The sequence below is a fragment of the Garra rufa genome, chromosome 1, assembly GCF_049309525.1.
Source record: "Garra rufa chromosome 1, GarRuf1.0, whole genome shotgun sequence".
Classification (NCBI taxonomy): domain Eukaryota; kingdom Metazoa; phylum Chordata; class Actinopteri; order Cypriniformes; family Cyprinidae; genus Garra; species Garra rufa.
The window spans coordinates 108,110,892-108,127,346 of record NC_133361.1 but is presented as its reverse complement, the minus strand read 5'-3'; the positions used below and the strand labels follow the sequence as shown (position 1 = coordinate 108,127,346).

Here is a 16,455-nt window from a genome sequence, read left to right as displayed (position 1 = left end):
TTGTAAATAAACCAAATCTATTTAAACCAATCTTCTTTTATGTCTCATTCTTTTAACCACTAGTCATCTCTCACAGTTAAATCTGACCCCATTTTAGTCTTGTAACTCGGCTGATAAGGCCGATTGTTACACTTGGATGGGAGACCGCCTGGGAATACCAGGTGCTGTAAGCTTTTGCCTTTTCTTCACTATTTATATAATATGCTGGCTTTTACGGAGGCTGATCTTTAAATAGCCCACTGTTTGGAGCAGCCCTCGCTTACGGCCATACCGCGCTGAGAGCGCCCGATCTCGTCTGATCTCGGAAGCTAAGCAGCGTCGGGCCTGCTTAGTACTTGGATGGGAGACCGCCTGGGAATACCAGGTGCTGTAAGCTTTTGCCTTTTCTTCACTATTTATATAATATGCTGGCTTTTACGGAGGCTGATCTTTAAATGGCCCACTTTTTGGAGCAGCCCTCGCTTACGGCCATACCGCGCTGAGAGCGCCCGATCTCGTCTGATCTCGGAAGCTAAGCAGCGTCGGGCCTGCTTAGTACTTGGATGGGAGACCGCCTGGGAATACCAGGTGCTGTAAGCTTTTGCCTTTTCTTCACTATTTATATAATATGCTGGCTTTTAGAAAGACGTGTTTTACCGCTCTATTTATTACAATCATTTAAATGTATTATAGAGTTTTAAGTGTTTTACATGTTTTTTAGGCCATTTTATTACTCTTAACATTTTAAGTGAGTGTGTGTCTTTAAAAAATGGATGGTTGGCCTGCCATGTGACTAGACACATGACAGGAAGCAGGAAGTACAACTGTATAAGAGAGCAGCATGACAAACAAAGGACAGTCACCAAACTGTTGGATTGAGGAGTTGCTAATTTTAGAGCTCACCTTTCCATTCACCACCTGCAAACTTTGGATTACACTTTCTGTGGATTGTATATACACCGGTGGACACTCACATTGGACTTATCAACACACTGGGATTCTTGGACTGTTTTTAGGGTATGGACAAATGAACTGTATTCTTTTAACAGCGTTTACCTCGTTTTATCGTGTTGTTTTAAAGTCTTTTATGTGAACCTTGTAAATAAACCAAATCTATTTAAACCAATCTTCTTTTATGTCTCATTCTTTTAACCACTAGTCACCTCTCACAGTTAAATCTGATCCCATTTTAGTCTTGTAACTCGGCTGATAAGGCCGATTGTTACACTTGGATGGGAGACCGCCTGGGAATACCAGGTGCTGTATGCTTTTGCCTTTTCTTCACTATTTATATAATATGCTGGCTTTTACGGAGGCTGATCTTTAAATGGCCCACTTTTTGGAGCAGCCCTCGCTTACGGCCATACCGCGCTGAGAGCGCCCGATCTCGTCTGATCTCGGAAGCTAAGCAGCGTCGGGCCTGCTTAGTACTTGGATGGGAGACCGCCTGGGAATACCAGGTGCTGTAAGCTTTTGCCTTTTCTTCACTATTTATATAATATGCTGGCTTTTAGAAAGACGTGTTTTACCGCTCTATTTATTACAATCATTTAAATGTATTATAGAGTTTTAAGTGTTTTACATGTTTTTTAGGCCATTTTATTACTCTTAACATTTTAAGTGAGTGTGTGTCTTTAAAAAATGGATGGTTGGCCTGCCATGTGACTAGACACATGACAGGAAGCAGGAAGTACAACTGTATAAGAGAGCAGCATGACAAACAAAGGACAGTCACCAAACTGTTGGATTGAGGAGTTGCTAATTTTAGAGCTCACCTTTCCATTCACCACCTGCAAACTTTGGATTACACTTTCTGTGGATTGTATATACACCGGTGGACACTCACATTGGACTTATCAACACACTGGGATTCTTGGACTGTTTTTAGGGTATGGACAAATGAACTGTATTCTTTTAACAGCGTTTACCTCGTTTTATCGTGTTGTTTTAAAGTCTTTTATGTGAACCTTGTAAATAAACCAAATCTATTTAAACCAATCTTCTTTTATGTCTCATTCTTTTAACCACTAGTCACCTCTCACAGTTAAATCTGATCCCATTTTAGTCTTGTAACTCGGCTGATAAGGCCGATTGTTACACTTGGATGGGAGACCGCCTGGGAATACCAGGTGCTGTATGCTTTTGCCTTTTCTTCACTATTTATATAATATGCTGGCTTTTACGGAGGCTGATCTTTAAATGGCCCACTTTTTGGAGCAGCCCTCGCTTACGGCCATACCGCGCTGAGAGCGCCCGATCTCGTCTGATCTCGGAAGCTAAGCAGCGTCGGGCCTGCTTAGTACTTGGATGGGAGACCGCCTGGGAATACCAGGTGCTGTAAGCTTTTGCCTTTTCTTCACTATTTATATAATATGCTGGCTTTTAGAAAGACGTGTTTTACCGCTCTATTTATTACAATCATTTAAATGTATTATAGAGTTTTAAGTGTTTTACATGTTTTTTAGGCCATTTTATTACTCTTAACATTTTAAGTGAGTGTGTGTCTTTAAAAAATGGATGGTTGGCCTGCCATGTGACTAGACACATGACAGGAAGCAGGAAGTACAACTGTATAAGAGAGCAGCATGACAAACAAAGGACAGTCACCAAACTGTTGGATTGAGGAGTTGCTAATTTTAGAGCTCACCTTTCCATTCACCACCTGCAAACTTTGGATTACACTTTCTGTGGATTGTATATACACCGGTGGACACTCACATTGGACTTATCAACACACTGGGATTCTTGGACTGTTTTTAGGGTATGGACAAATGAACTGTATTCTTTTAACAGCGTTTACCTCGTTTTATCGTGTTGTTTTAAAGTCTTTTATGTGAACCTTGTAAATAAACCAAATCTATTTAAACCAATCTTCTTTTATGTCTCATTCTTTTAACCACTAGTCATCTCTCACAGTTAAATCTGACCCCATTTTAGTCTTGTAACTCGGCTGATAAGGCCGATTGTTACACTTGGATGGGAGACCGCCTGGCAATACCAGGTGCTGTAAGCTTTTGCCTTTTCTTCACTATTTATATAATATGCTGGCTTTTACGGAGGCTGATCTTTAAATAGCCCACTTTTTGGAGCAGCCCTCGCTTACGGCCATACCGCGCTGAGAGCGCCCGATCTCGTCTGATCTCGGAAGCTAAGCAGCGTCGGGCCCGCTTAGTACTTGGATGGGAGACCGCCTGGGAATACCAGGTGCTGTAAGCTTTTGCCTTTTCTTCACTATTTATATAATATGCTGGCTTTTAGAAAGACGTGTTTTACCGCTCTATTTATTACAATCATTTAAATGTATTATAGAGTTTTAAGTGTTTTACATGTTTTTTAGGCCATTTTATTACTCTTAACATTTTAAGTGAGTGTGTGTCTTTAAAAAATGGATGGTTGGCCTGCCATGTGACTAGACACATGACAGGAAGCAGGAAGTACAACTGTATAAGAGAGCAGCATGACAAACAAAGGACAGTCACCAAACTGTTGGATTGAGGAGTTGCTAATTTTAGAGCTCACCTTTCCATTCACCACCTGCAAACTTTGGATTACACTTTCTGTGGATTGTATATACACCGGTGGACACTCACATTGGACTTATCAACACACTGGGATTCTTGGACTGTTTTTAGAGTATGGACAAATGAACTGTATTCTTTTAACAGCGTTTACCTCGTTTTATCGTGTTGTTTTAAAGTCTTTTATGTGAACCTTGTAAATAAACCAAATCTATTTAAACCAATCTTCTTTTATGTCTCATTCTTTTAACCACTAGTCACCTCTCACAGTTAAATCTGATCCCATTTTAGTCTTGTAACTCGGCTGATAAGGCCGATTGTTACACTTGGATGGGAGACCGCCTGGGAATACCAGGTGCTGTAAGCTTTTGCCTTTTCTTCACTATTTATATAATATGCTGGCTTTTACGGAGGCTGATCTTTAAATGGCCCACTTTTTGGAGCAGCCCTCGCTTACGGCCATACCGCGCTGAGAGCGCCCGATCTCGTCTGATCTCGGAAGCTAAGCAGCGTCGGGCCTGCTTAGTACTTGGATGGGAGACCGCCTGGGAATACCAGGTGCTGTAAGCTTTTGCCTTTTCTTCACTATTTATATAATATGCTGGCTTTTAGAAAGACGTGTTTTACCGCTCTATTTATTACAATCATTTAAATGTATTATAGAGTTTCAAGTGTTTTACATGTTTTTTAGGCCATTTTATTACTCTTAACATTTTAAGTGAGTGTGTGTCTTTAAAAAATGGATGGTTGGCCTGCCATGTGACTAGACACATGACAGGAAGCAGGAAGTACAACTGTATAAGAGAGCAGCATGACAAACAAAGGACAGTCACCAAACTGTTGGATTGAGGAGTTGCTAATTTTAGAGCTCACCTTTCCATTCACCACCTGCAAACTTTGGATTACACTTTCTGTGGATTGTTTATACACCGGTGGACACTCACATTGGACTTATCAACACACTGGGATTCTTGGACTGTTTTTAGGGTATGGACAAATGAACTGTATTCTTTTAACAGCGTTTACCTCGTTTTATCGTGTTGTTTTAAAGTCTTTTATGTGAACCTTGTAAATAAACCAAATCTATTTAAACCAATCTTCTTTTATGTCACATTCTTTTAACCACTAGTCATCTCTCACAGTTAAATCTGACCCCATTTTAGTCTTGTAACTCGGCTGATAAGGCCGATTGTTACACTTGGATGGGAGACCGCCTGGGAATACCAGGTGCTGTAAGCTTTTGCCTTTTCTTCACTATTTATATAATATGCTGGCTTTTACGGAGGCTGATCTTTAAATAGCCCACTTTTTGGAGCAGCCCTCGCTTACGGCCATACCGCGCTGAGAGCGCCCGATCTCGTATGATCTCGGAAGCTAAGCAGCGTCGGGCCTGCTTAGTACTTGGATGGGAGACCGCCTGGGAATACCAGGTGCTGTAAGCTTTTGCCTTTTCTTCACTATTTATATAATATGCTGGCTTTTAGAAAGACGTGTTTTACCCCTCTATTTATTACAATCATTTAAATGTATTATAGAGTTTTAAGTGTTTTACATGTTTTTTAGGCCATTTTATTACTCTTAACATTTTAAGTGAGTGTGTGTCTTTAAAAAATGGATGGTTGGCCTGCCATGTGACTAGACACATGACAGGAAGCAGGAAGTACAACTGTATAAGAGAGCAGCATGACAAACAAAGGACAGTCACCAAACTGTTGGATTGAGGAGTTGCTAATTTTAGAGCTCACCTTTCCATTCACCACCTGCAAACTTTGGATTACACTTTCTGTGGATTGTATATACACCGGTGGACACTCACATTGGACTTATCAACACACTGGGATTCTTGGACTGTTTTTAGGGTATGGACAAATGAACTGTATTCTTTTAACAGCGTTTACCTCGTTTTATCGTGTTGTTTTAAAGTCTTTTATGTGAACCTTGTAAATAAACCAAATCTATTTAAACCAATCTTCTTTTATGTCTCATTCTTTTAACCACTAGTCATCTCTCACAGTTAAATCTGACCCCATTTTAGTCTTGTAACTCGGCTGATAAGGCCGATTGTTACACTTGGATGGGAGACCGCCTGGGAATACCAGGTGCTGTAAGCTTTTGCCTTTTCTTCACTATTTATATAATATGCTGGCTTTTACGGAGGCTGATCTTTAAATAGCCCACTTTTTGGAGCAGCCCTCGCTTACGGCCATACCGCGCTGAGAGCGCCCGATCTCGTCTGATCTCGGAAGCTAAGCAGCGTCGGGCCTGCTTAGTACTTGGATGGGAGACCGCCTGGGAATACCAGGTGCTGTAAGCTTTTGCCTTTTCTTCACTATTTATATAATATGCTGGCTTTTAGAAAGACGTGTTTTACCGCTCTATTTATTACAATCATTTAAATGTATTATAGAGTTTTAAGTGTTTTACATGTTTTTTAGGCCATTTTATTACTCTTAACATTTTAAGTGAGTGTGTGTCTTTAAAAAATGGATGGTTGGCCTGCCATGTGACTAGACACATGACAGGAAGCAGGAAGTACAACTGTATAAGAGAGCAGCATGACAAACAAAGGACAGTCACCAAACTGTTGGATTGAGGAGTTGCTAATTTTAGAGCTCACCTTTCCATTCACCACCTGCAAACTTTGGATTACACTTTCTGTGGATTGTATATACACCGGTGGACACTCACATTGGACTTATCAACACACTGGGATTCTTGGACTGTTTTTAGGGTATGGACAAATGAACTGTATTCTTTTAACAGCGTTTACCTCGTTTTATCGTGTTGTTTTAAAGTCTTTTATGTGAACCTTGTAAATAAACCAAATCTATTTAAACCAATCTTCTTTTATGTCTCATTCTTTTAACCACTAGTCATCTCTCACAGTTAAATCTGACCCCATTTTAGTCTTGTAACTCGGCTGATAAGGCCGATTGTTACACTTGGATGGGAGACCGCCTGGCAATACCAGGTGCTGTAAGCTTTTGCCTTTTCTTCACTATTTATATAATATGCTGGCTTTTACGGAGGCTGATCTTTAAATGGCCCACTTTTTGGAGCAGCCCTCGCTTACGGCCATACCGCGCTGAGAGCGCCCGATCTCGTCTGATCTCGGAAGCTAAGCAGCGTCGGGCCTGCTTAGTACTTGGATGGGAGACCGCCTGGGAATACCAGGTGCTGTAAGCTTTTGCCTTTTCTTCACTATTTATATAATATGCTGGCTTTTAGAAAGACGTGTTTTACCGCTCTATTTATTACAATCATTTAAATGTATTATAGAGTTTTAAGTGTTTTACATGTTTTTTAGGCCATTTTATTACTCTTAACATTTTAAGTGAGTGTGTGTCTTTAAAAAATGGATGGTTGGCCTGCCATGTGACTAGACACATGACAGGAAGCAGGAAGTACAACTGTATAAGAGAGCAGCATGACAAACAAAGGACAGTCACCAAACTGTTGGATTGAGGAGTTGCTAATTTTAGAGCTCACCTTTCCATTCACCACCTGCAAACTTTGGATTACACTTTCTGTGGATTGTATATACACCGGTGGACACTCACATTGGACTTATCAACACACTGGGATTCTTGGACTGTTTTTAGGGTATGGACAAATGAACTGTATTCTTTTAACAGCGTTTACCTCGTTTTATCGTGTTGTTTTAAAGTCTTTTATGTGAACCTTGTAAATAAACCAAATCTATTTAAACCAATCTTCTTTTATGTCTCATTCTTTTAACCACTAGTCATCTCTCACAGTTAAATCTGACCCCATTTTAGTCTTGTAACTCGGCTGATAAGGCCGATTGTTACACTTGGATGGGAGACCGCCTGGCAATACCAGGTGCTGTAAGCTTTTGCCTTTTCTTCACTATTTATATAATATGCTGGCTTTTACGGAGGCTGATCTTTAAATGGCCCACTTTTTGGAGCAGCCCTCGCTTACGGCCATACCGCGCTGAGAGCGCCCGATCTCGTCTGATCTCGGAAGCTAAGCAGCGTCGGGCCTGCTTAGTACTTGGATGGGAGACCGCCTGGGAATACCAGGTGCTGTAAGCTTTTGCCTTTTCTTCACTATTTATATAATATGCTGGCTTTTAGAAAGACGTGTTTTACCGCTCTATTTATTACAATCATTTAAATGTATTATAGAGTTTTAAGTGTTTTACATGTTTTTTAGGCCATTTTATTACTCTTAACATTTTAAGTGAGTGTGTGTCTTTAAAAAATGGATGGTTGGCCTGCCATGTGACTAGACACATGACAGGAAGCAGGAAGTACAACTGTATAAGAGAGCAGCATGACAAACAAAGGACAGTCACCAAACTGTTGGATTGAGGAGTTGCTAATTTTAGAGCTCACCTTTCCATTCACCACCTGCAAACTTTGGATTACACTTTCTGTGGATTGTATATACACCGGTGGACACTCACATTGGACTTATCAACACACTGGGATTCTTGGACTGTTTTTAGGGTATGGACAAATGAACTGTATTCTTTTAACAGCGTTTACCTCGTTTTATCGTGTTGTTTTAAAGTCTTTTATGTGAACCTTGTAAATAAACTAAATCTATTTAAACCAATCTTCTTTTATGTCTCATTCTTTTAACCACTAGTCATCTCTCACAGTTAAATCTGACCCCATTTTAGTCTTGTAACTCGGCTGATAAGGCCGATTGTTACACTTGGATGGGAGACTGCCTGGGAATACCAGGTGCTGTAAGCTTTTGCCTTTTCTTCACTATTTATATAATATGCTGGCTTTTACGAAGGCTGATCTTTAAATAGCCCACTTTTTGGAGCAGCCCTCGCTTACGGCCATACCGCGCTGAGAGCGCCCGATCTCGTCTGATCTCGGAAGCTAAGCAGCGTCGGGCCTGCTTAGTACTTGGATGGGAGACCGCCTGGGAATACCAGGTGCTGTAAGCATTTGCCTTTTCTTCACTATTTATATAATATGCTGGCTTTTAGAAAGACGTGTTTTACCGCTCTATTTATTACAATCATTTAAATGTATTATAGAGTTTTAAGTGTTTTACATGTTTTTTAGGCCATTTTATTACTCTTAACATTTTAAGTGAGTGTGTGTCTTTAAAAAATGGATGGTTGGCCTGCCATGTGACTAGACACATGACAGGAAGCAGGAAGTACAACTGTATAAGAGAGCAGCATGACAAACAAAGGACAGTCACCAAACTGTTGGATTGAGGAGTTGCTAATTTTAGAGCTCACCTTTCCATTCACCACCTGCAAACTTTGGATTACACTTTCTGTGGATTGTATATACACCGGTGGACACTCACATTGGACTTATCAACACACTGGGATTCTTGGACTGTTTTTAGGGTATGGACAAATGAACTGTATTCTTTTAACAGCGTTTACCTCGTTTTATCGTTTTGTTTTAAAGTCTTTTATGTGAACCTTGTAAATAAACCAAATCTATTTAAACCAATCTTCTTTTATGTCTCATTCTTTTAACCACTAGTCATCTCTCACAGTTAAATCTGACCCCATTTTAGTCTTGTAACTCGGCTGATAAGGCCGATTGTTACACTTGGATGGGAGACCGCCTGGCAATACCAGGTGCTGTAAGCTTTTGCCTTTTCTTCACTATTTATATAATATGCTGGCTTTTACGGAGGCTGATCTTTAAATGGCCCACTTTTTGGAGCAGCCCTCGCTTACGGCCATACCGCGCTGAGAGCGCCCGATCTCGTCTGATCTCGGAAGCTAAGCAGCGTCGGGCCTGCTTAGTACTTGGATGGGAGACCGCCTGGGAATACCAGGTGCTGTAAGCTTTTGCCTTTTCTTCACTATTTATATAATATGCTGGCTTTTAGAAAGACGTGTTTTACCCCTCTATTTATTACAATCATTTAAATGTATTATAGAGTTTTAAGTGTTTTACATGTTTTTTAGGCCATTTTATTACTCTTAACATTTTAAGTGAGTGTGTGTCTTTAAAAAATGGATGGTTGGCCTGCCATGTGACTAGACACATGACAGGAAGCAGGAAGTACAACTGTATAAGAGAGCAGCATGACAAACAAAGGACAGTCACCAAACTGTTGGATTGAGGAGTTGCTAATTTTAGAGCTCACCTTTCCATTCACCACCTGCAAACTTTGGATTACACTTTCTGTGGATTGTATATACACCGGTGGACACTCACATTGGACTTATCAACACACTGGGATTCTTGGACTGTTTTTAGGGTATGGACAAATGAACTGTATTCTTTTAACAGCGTTTACCTCGTTTTATCGTGTTGTTTTAAAGTCTTTTATGTGAACCTTGTAAATAAACCAAATCTATTTAAACCAATCTTCTTTTATGTCTCATTCTTTTAACCACTAGTCATCTCTCACAGTTAAATCTGACCCCATTTTAGTCTTGTAACTCGGCTGATAAGGCCGATTGTTACACTTGGATGGGAGACCGCCTGGGAATACCAGGTGCTGTAAGCTTTTGCCTTTTCTTCACTATTTATATAATATGCTGGCTTTTACGGAGGCTGATCTTTAAATAGCCCACTTTTTGGAGCAGCCCTCGCTTACGGCCATACCGCGCTGAGAGCGCCCGATCTCGTCTGATCTCGGAAGCTAAGCAGCGTCGGGCCTGCTTAGTACTTGGATGGGAGACCGCCTGGGAATACCAGGTGCTGTAAGCTTTTGCCTTTTCTTCACTATTTATATAATATGCTGGCTTTTAGAAAGACGTGTTTTACCGCTCTATTTATTACAATCATTTAAATGTATTATAGAGTTTTAAGTGTTTTACATGTTTTTTAGGCCATTTTATTACTCTTAACATTTTAAGTGAGTGTGTGTCTTTAAAAAATGGATGGTTGGCCTGCCATGTGACTAGACACATGACAGGAAGCAGGAAGTACAACTGTATAAGAGAGCAGCATGACAAACAAAGGACAGTCACCAAACTGTTGGATTGAGGAGTTGCTAATTTTAGAGCTCACCTTTCCATTCACCACCTGCAAACTTTGGATTACACTTTCTGTGGATTGTATATACACCGGTGGACACTCACATTGGACTTATCAACACACTGGGATTCTTGGACTGTTTTTAGGGTATGGACAAATGAACTGTATTCTTTTAACAGCGTTTACCTCGTTTTATCGTGTTGTTTTAAAGTCTTTTATGTGAACCTTGTAAATAAACCAAATCTATTTAAACCAATCTTCTTTTATGTCTCATTCTTTTAACCACTAGTCATCTCTCACAGTTAAATCTGACCCCATTTTAGTCTTGTAACTCGGCTGATAAGGCCGATTGTTACACTTGGATGGGAGACCGCCTGGCAATACCAGGTGCTGTAAGCTTTTGCCTTTTCTTCACTATTTATATAATATGCTGGCTTTTACGGAGGCTGATCTTTAAATGGCCCACTTTTTGGAGCAGCCCTCGCTTACGGCCATACCGCGCTGAGAGCGCCCGATCTCGTCTGATCTCGGAAGCTAAGCAGCGTCGGGCCTGCTTAGTACTTGGATGGGAGACCGCCTGGGAATACCAGGTGCTGTAAGCTTTTGCCTTTTCTTCACTATTTATATAATATGCTGGCTTTTAGAAAGACGTGTTTTACCGCTCTATTTATTACAATCATTTAAATGTATTATAGAGTTTTAAGTGTTTTACATGTTTTTTAGGCCATTTTATTACTCTTAACATTTTAAGTGAGTGTGTGTCTTTAAAAAATGGATGGTTGGCCTGCCATGTGACTAGACACATGACAGGAAGCAGGAAGTACAACTGTATAAGAGAGCAGCATGACAAACAAAGGACAGTCACCAAACTGTTGGATTGAGGAGTTGCTAATTTTAGAGCTCACCTTTCCATTCACCACCTGCAAACTTTGGATTACACTTTCTGTGGATTGTATATACACCGGTGGACACTCACATTGGACTTATCAACACACTGGGATTCTTGGACTGTTTTTAGGGTATGGACAAATGAACTGTATTCTTTTAACAGCGTTTACCTCGTTTTATCGTGTTGTTTTAAAGTCTTTTATGTGAACCTTGTAAATAAACCAAATCTATTTAAACCAATCTTCTTTTATGTCTCATTCTTTTAACCACTAGTCATCTCTCACAGTTAAATCTGACCCCATTTTAGTCTTGTAACTCGGCTGATAAGGCCGATTGTTACACTTGGATGGGAGACCGCCTGGCAATACCAGGTGCTGTAAGCTTTTGCCTTTTCTTCACTATTTATATAATATGCTGGCTTTTACGGAGGCTGATCTTTAAATGGCCCACTTTTTGGAGCAGCCCTCGCTTACGGCCATACCGCGCTGAGAGCGCCCGATCTCGTCTGATCTCGGAAGCTAAGCAGCGTCGGGCCTGCTTAGTACTTGGATGGGAGACCGCCTGGGAATACCAGGTGCTGTAAGCTTTTGCCTTTTCTTCACTATTTATATAATATGCTGGCTTTTAGAAAGACGTGTTTTACCGCTCTATTTATTACAATCATTTAAATGTATTATAGAGTTTTAAGTGTTTTACATGTTTTTTAGGCCATTTTATTACTCTTAACATTTTAAGTGAGTGTGTGTCTTTAAAAAATGGATGGTTGGCCTGCCATGTGACTAGACACATGACAGGAAGCAGGAAGTACAACTGTATAAGAGAGCAGCATGACAAACAAAGGACAGTCACCAAACTGTTGGATTGAGGAGTTGCTAATTTTAGAGCTCACCTTTCCATTCACCACCTGCAAACTTTGGATTACACTTTCTGTGGATTGTATATACACCGGTGGACACTCACATTGGACTTATCAACACACTGGGATTCTTGGACTGTTTTTAGGGTATGGACAAATGAACTGTATTCTTTTAACAGCGTTTACCTCGTTTTATCGTGTTGTTTTAAAGTCTTTTATGTGAACCTTGTAAATAAACTAAATCTATTTAAACCAATCTTCTTTTATGTCTCATTCTTTTAACCACTAGTCATCTCTCACAGTTAAATCTGACCCCATTTTAGTCTTGTAACTCGGCTGATAAGGCCGATTGTTACACTTGGATGGGAGACTGCCTGGGAATACCAGGTGCTGTAAGCTTTTGCCTTTTCTTCACTATTTATATAATATGCTGGCTTTTACGAAGGCTGATCTTTAAATAGCCCACTTTTTGGAGCAGCCCTCGCTTACGGCCATACCGCGCTGAGAGCGCCCGATCTCGTCTGATCTCGGAAGCTAAGCAGCGTCGGGCCTGCTTAGTACTTGGATGGGAGACCGCCTGGGAATACCAGGTGCTGTAAGCATTTGCCTTTTCTTCACTATTTATATAATATGCTGGCTTTTAGAAAGACGTGTTTTACCGCTCTATTTATTACAATCATTTAAATGTATTATAGAGTTTTAAGTGTTTTACATGTTTTTTAGGCCATTTTATTACTCTTAACATTTTAAGTGAGTGTGTGTCTTTAAAAAATGGATGGTTGGCCTGCCATGTGACTAGACACATGACAGGAAGCAGGAAGTACAACTGTATAAGAGAGCAGCATGACAAACAAAGGACAGTCACCAAACTGTTGGATTGAGGAGTTGCTAATTTTAGAGCTCACCTTTCCATTCACCACCTGCAAACTTTGGATTACACTTTCTGTGGATTGTATATACACCGGTGGACACTCACATTGGACTTATCAACACACTGGGATTCTTGGACTGTTTTTAGGGTATGGACAAATGAACTGTATTCTTTTAACAGCGTTTACCTCGTTTTATCGTTTTGTTTTAAAGTCTTTTATGTGAACCTTGTAAATAAACCAAATCTATTTAAACCAATCTTCTTTTATGTCTCATTCTTTTAACCACTAGTCATCTCTCACAGTTAAATCTGACCCCATTTTAGTCTTGTAACTCGGCTGATAAGGCCGATTGTTACACTTGGATGGGAGACCGCCTGGCAATACCAGGTGCTGTAAGCTTTTGCCTTTTCTTCACTATTTATATAATATGCTGGCTTTTACGGAGGCTGATCTTTAAATGGCCCACTTTTTGGAGCAGCCCTCGCTTACGGCCATACCGCGCTGAGAGCGCCCGATCTCGTCTGATCTCGGAAGCTAAGCAGCGTCGGGCCTGCCTAGTACTTGGATGGGAGACCGCCTGGGAATACCAGGTGCTGTAAGCTTTTGCCTTTTCTTCACTATTTATATAATATGCTGGCTTTTAGAAAGACGTGTTTTACCGCTCTATTTATTACAATCATTTAAATGTATTATAGAGTTTTAAGTGTTTTACATGTTTTTTAGGCCATTTTATTACTCTTAACATTTTAAGTGAGTGTGTGTCTTTAAAAAATGGATGGTTGGCCTGCCATGTGACTAGACACATGACAGGAAGCAGGAAGTACAACTGTATAAGAGAGCAGCATGACAAACAAAGGACAGTCACCAAACTGTTGGATTGAGGAGTTGCTAATTTTAGAGCTCACCTTTCCATTCACCACCTGCAAACTTTGGATTACACTTTCTGTGGATTGTATATACACCGGTGGACACTCACATTGGACTTATCAACACACTGGGATTCTTGGACTGTTTTTAGGGTATGGACAAATGAACTGTATTCTTTTAACAGCGTTTACCTCGTTTTATCGTGTTGTTTTAAAGTCTTTTATGTGAACCTTGTAAATAAACCAAATCTATTTAAACCAATCTTCTTTTATGTCTCATTCTTTTAACCACTAGTCATCTCTCACAGTTAAATCTGACCCCATTTTAGTCTTGTAACTCGGCTGATAAGGCCGATTGTTACACTTGGATGGGAGACCGCCTGGCAATACCAGGTGCTGTAAGCTTTTGCCTTTTCTTCACTATTTATATAATATGCTGGCTTTTACGGAGGCTGATCTTTAAATGGCCCACTTTTTGGAGCAGCCCTCGCTTACGGCCATACCGCGCTGAGAGCGCCCGATCTCGTCTGATCTCGGAAGCTAAGCAGCGTCGGGCCTGCTTAGTACTTGGATGGGAGACCGCCTGGGAATACCAGGTGCTGTAAGCTTTTGCCTTTTCTTCACTATTTATATAATATGCTGGCTTTTAGAAAGACGTGTTTTACCGCTCTATTTATTACAATCATTTAAATGTATTATAGAGTTTTAAGTGTTTTACATGTTTTTTAGGCCATTTTATTACTCTTAACATTTTAAGTGAGTGTGTGTCTTTAAAAAATGGATGGTTGGCCTGCCATGTGACTAGACACATGACAGGAAGCAGGAAGTACAACTGTATAAGAGAGCAGCATGACAAACAAAGGACAGTCACCAAACTGTTGGATTGAGGAGTTGCTAATTTTAGAGCTCACCTTTCCATTCACCACCTGCAAACTTTGGATTACACTTTCTGTGGATTGTATATACACCGGTGGACACTCACATTGGACTTATCAACACACTGGGATTCTTGGACTGTTTTTAGGGTATGGACAAATGAACTGTATTCTTTTAACAGCGTTTACCTCGTTTTATCGTGTTGTTTTAAAGTCTTTTATGTGAACCTTGTAAATAAACTAAATCTATTTAAACCAATCTTCTTTTATGTCTCATTCTTTTAACCACTAGTCATCTCTCACAGTTAAATCTGACCCCATTTTAGTCTTGTAACTCGGCTGATAAGGCCGATTGTTACACTTGGATGGGAGACTGCCTGGGAATACCAGGTGCTGTAAGCTTTTGCCTTTTCTTCACTATTTATATAATATGCTGGCTTTTACGAAGGCTGATCTTTAAATAGCCCACTTTTTGGAGCAGCCCTCGCTTACGGCCATACCGCGCTGAGAGCGCCCGATCTCGTCTGATCTCGGAAGCTAAGCAGCGTCGGGCCTGCTTAGTACTTGGATGGGAGACCGCCTGGGAATACCAGGTGCTGTAAGCATTTGCCTTTTCTTCACTATTTATATAATATGCTGGCTTTTAGAAAGACGTGTTTTACCGCTCTATTTATTACAATCATTTAAATGTATTATAGAGTTTTAAGTGTTTTACATGTTTTTTAGGCCATTTTATTACTCTTAACATTTTAAGTGAGTGTGTGTCTTTAAAAAATGGATGGTTGGCCTGCCATGTGACTAGACACATGACAGGAAGCAGGAAGTACAACTGTATAAGAGAGCAGCATGACAAACAAAGGACAGTCACCAAACTGTTGGATTGAGGAGTTGCTAATTTTAGAGCTCACCTTTCCATTCACCACCTGCAAACTTTGGATTACACTTTCTGTGGATTGTATATACACCGGTGGACACTCACATTGGACTTATCAACACACTGGGATTCTTGGACTGTTTTTAGGGTATGGACAAATGAACTGTATTCTTTTAACAGCGTTTACCTCGTTTTATCGTTTTGTTTTAAAGTCTTTTATGTGAACCTTGTAAATAAACCAAATCTATTTAAACCAATCTTCTTTTATGTCTCATTCTTTTAACCACTAGTCATCTCTCACAGTTAAATCTGACCCCATTTTAGTCTTGTAACTCGGCTGATAAGGCCGATTGTTACACTTGGATGGGAGACCGCCTGGCAATACCAGGTGCTGTAAGCTTTTGCCTTTTCTTCACTATTTATATAATATGCTGGCTTTTACGGAGGCTGATCTTTAAATGGCCCACTTTTTGGAGCAGCCCTCGCTTACGGCCATACCGCGCTGAGAGCGCCCGATCTCGTCTGATCTCGGAAGCTAAGCAGCGTCGGGCCTGCCTAGTACTTGGATGGGAGACCGCCTGGGAATACCAGGTGCTGTAAGCTTTTGCCTTTTCTTCACTATTTATATAATATGCTGGCTTTTAGAAAGACGTGTTTTACCGCTCTATTTATTACAATCATTTAAATGTATTATAGAGTTTTAAGTGTTTTACATGTTTTTTAGGCCATTTTATTACTCTTAACATTTTAAGTGAGTGTGTGTCTTTAAAAAATGGATGGTTG

General features: G+C 40.3%; 20 non-coding genes across 20 annotated transcripts; all 20 read left to right on the top strand.

Annotated features, from left to right (window-relative positions):
* Window positions 1-257: 257 nt before the first annotated feature.
* Window positions 258-376, top strand: LOC141305007 (5S ribosomal RNA). The gene has a single exon (XR_012344342.1). It is a non-coding gene; the product is annotated as a 5S ribosomal RNA (ribosomal RNA).
* An 84-nt stretch (window positions 377-460) lies between these two features.
* LOC141304985 (5S ribosomal RNA) lies at window positions 461-579 on the top strand. Its single transcript, XR_012344340.1, has one exon. It is a non-coding gene; the product is annotated as a 5S ribosomal RNA (ribosomal RNA).
* A 753-nt stretch (window positions 580-1,332) lies between these two features.
* Window positions 1,333-1,451, top strand: LOC141304974 (5S ribosomal RNA). Its single transcript, XR_012344339.1, has one exon. It is a non-coding gene; the product is annotated as a 5S ribosomal RNA (ribosomal RNA).
* Window positions 1,452-2,204: 753 nt separating this feature from the next.
* Window positions 2,205-2,323, top strand: LOC141304963 (5S ribosomal RNA). The gene has a single exon (XR_012344338.1). It is a non-coding gene; the product is annotated as a 5S ribosomal RNA (ribosomal RNA).
* A 753-nt stretch (window positions 2,324-3,076) lies between these two features.
* Window positions 3,077-3,195, top strand: LOC141311963 (5S ribosomal RNA). The gene has a single exon (XR_012349188.1). It is a non-coding gene; the product is annotated as a 5S ribosomal RNA (ribosomal RNA).
* A 753-nt stretch (window positions 3,196-3,948) lies between these two features.
* On the top strand, window positions 3,949-4,067 carry LOC141304952 (5S ribosomal RNA). Its single transcript, XR_012344337.1, has one exon. It is a non-coding gene; the product is annotated as a 5S ribosomal RNA (ribosomal RNA).
* Window positions 4,068-4,820: 753 nt separating this feature from the next.
* LOC141317165 (5S ribosomal RNA) lies at window positions 4,821-4,939 on the top strand. The gene has a single exon (XR_012351740.1). It is a non-coding gene; the product is annotated as a 5S ribosomal RNA (ribosomal RNA).
* A 753-nt stretch (window positions 4,940-5,692) lies between these two features.
* LOC141304941 (5S ribosomal RNA) lies at window positions 5,693-5,811 on the top strand. The gene has a single exon (XR_012344336.1). It is a non-coding gene; the product is annotated as a 5S ribosomal RNA (ribosomal RNA).
* A 753-nt stretch (window positions 5,812-6,564) lies between these two features.
* Window positions 6,565-6,683, top strand: LOC141304930 (5S ribosomal RNA). The gene has a single exon (XR_012344335.1). It is a non-coding gene; the product is annotated as a 5S ribosomal RNA (ribosomal RNA).
* A 753-nt stretch (window positions 6,684-7,436) lies between these two features.
* LOC141304919 (5S ribosomal RNA) lies at window positions 7,437-7,555 on the top strand. The gene has a single exon (XR_012344334.1). It is a non-coding gene; the product is annotated as a 5S ribosomal RNA (ribosomal RNA).
* A 753-nt stretch (window positions 7,556-8,308) lies between these two features.
* Window positions 8,309-8,427, top strand: LOC141312639 (5S ribosomal RNA). The gene has a single exon (XR_012349249.1). It is a non-coding gene; the product is annotated as a 5S ribosomal RNA (ribosomal RNA).
* A 753-nt stretch (window positions 8,428-9,180) lies between these two features.
* Window positions 9,181-9,299, top strand: LOC141304908 (5S ribosomal RNA). Its single transcript, XR_012344333.1, has one exon. It is a non-coding gene; the product is annotated as a 5S ribosomal RNA (ribosomal RNA).
* Window positions 9,300-10,052: 753 nt separating this feature from the next.
* Window positions 10,053-10,171, top strand: LOC141304897 (5S ribosomal RNA). The gene has a single exon (XR_012344332.1). It is a non-coding gene; the product is annotated as a 5S ribosomal RNA (ribosomal RNA).
* Window positions 10,172-10,924: 753 nt separating this feature from the next.
* On the top strand, window positions 10,925-11,043 carry LOC141304886 (5S ribosomal RNA). Its single transcript, XR_012344331.1, has one exon. It is a non-coding gene; the product is annotated as a 5S ribosomal RNA (ribosomal RNA).
* A 753-nt stretch (window positions 11,044-11,796) lies between these two features.
* On the top strand, window positions 11,797-11,915 carry LOC141304863 (5S ribosomal RNA). Its single transcript, XR_012344329.1, has one exon. It is a non-coding gene; the product is annotated as a 5S ribosomal RNA (ribosomal RNA).
* Window positions 11,916-12,668: 753 nt separating this feature from the next.
* On the top strand, window positions 12,669-12,787 carry LOC141312628 (5S ribosomal RNA). The gene has a single exon (XR_012349248.1). It is a non-coding gene; the product is annotated as a 5S ribosomal RNA (ribosomal RNA).
* A 753-nt stretch (window positions 12,788-13,540) lies between these two features.
* LOC141313932 (5S ribosomal RNA) lies at window positions 13,541-13,659 on the top strand. Its single transcript, XR_012350003.1, has one exon. It is a non-coding gene; the product is annotated as a 5S ribosomal RNA (ribosomal RNA).
* Window positions 13,660-14,412: 753 nt separating this feature from the next.
* Window positions 14,413-14,531, top strand: LOC141304852 (5S ribosomal RNA). The gene has a single exon (XR_012344328.1). It is a non-coding gene; the product is annotated as a 5S ribosomal RNA (ribosomal RNA).
* Window positions 14,532-15,284: 753 nt separating this feature from the next.
* On the top strand, window positions 15,285-15,403 carry LOC141312617 (5S ribosomal RNA). The gene has a single exon (XR_012349247.1). It is a non-coding gene; the product is annotated as a 5S ribosomal RNA (ribosomal RNA).
* Window positions 15,404-16,156: 753 nt separating this feature from the next.
* On the top strand, window positions 16,157-16,275 carry LOC141313921 (5S ribosomal RNA). Its single transcript, XR_012349992.1, has one exon. It is a non-coding gene; the product is annotated as a 5S ribosomal RNA (ribosomal RNA).
* Window positions 16,276-16,455: the final 180 nt, after the last annotated feature.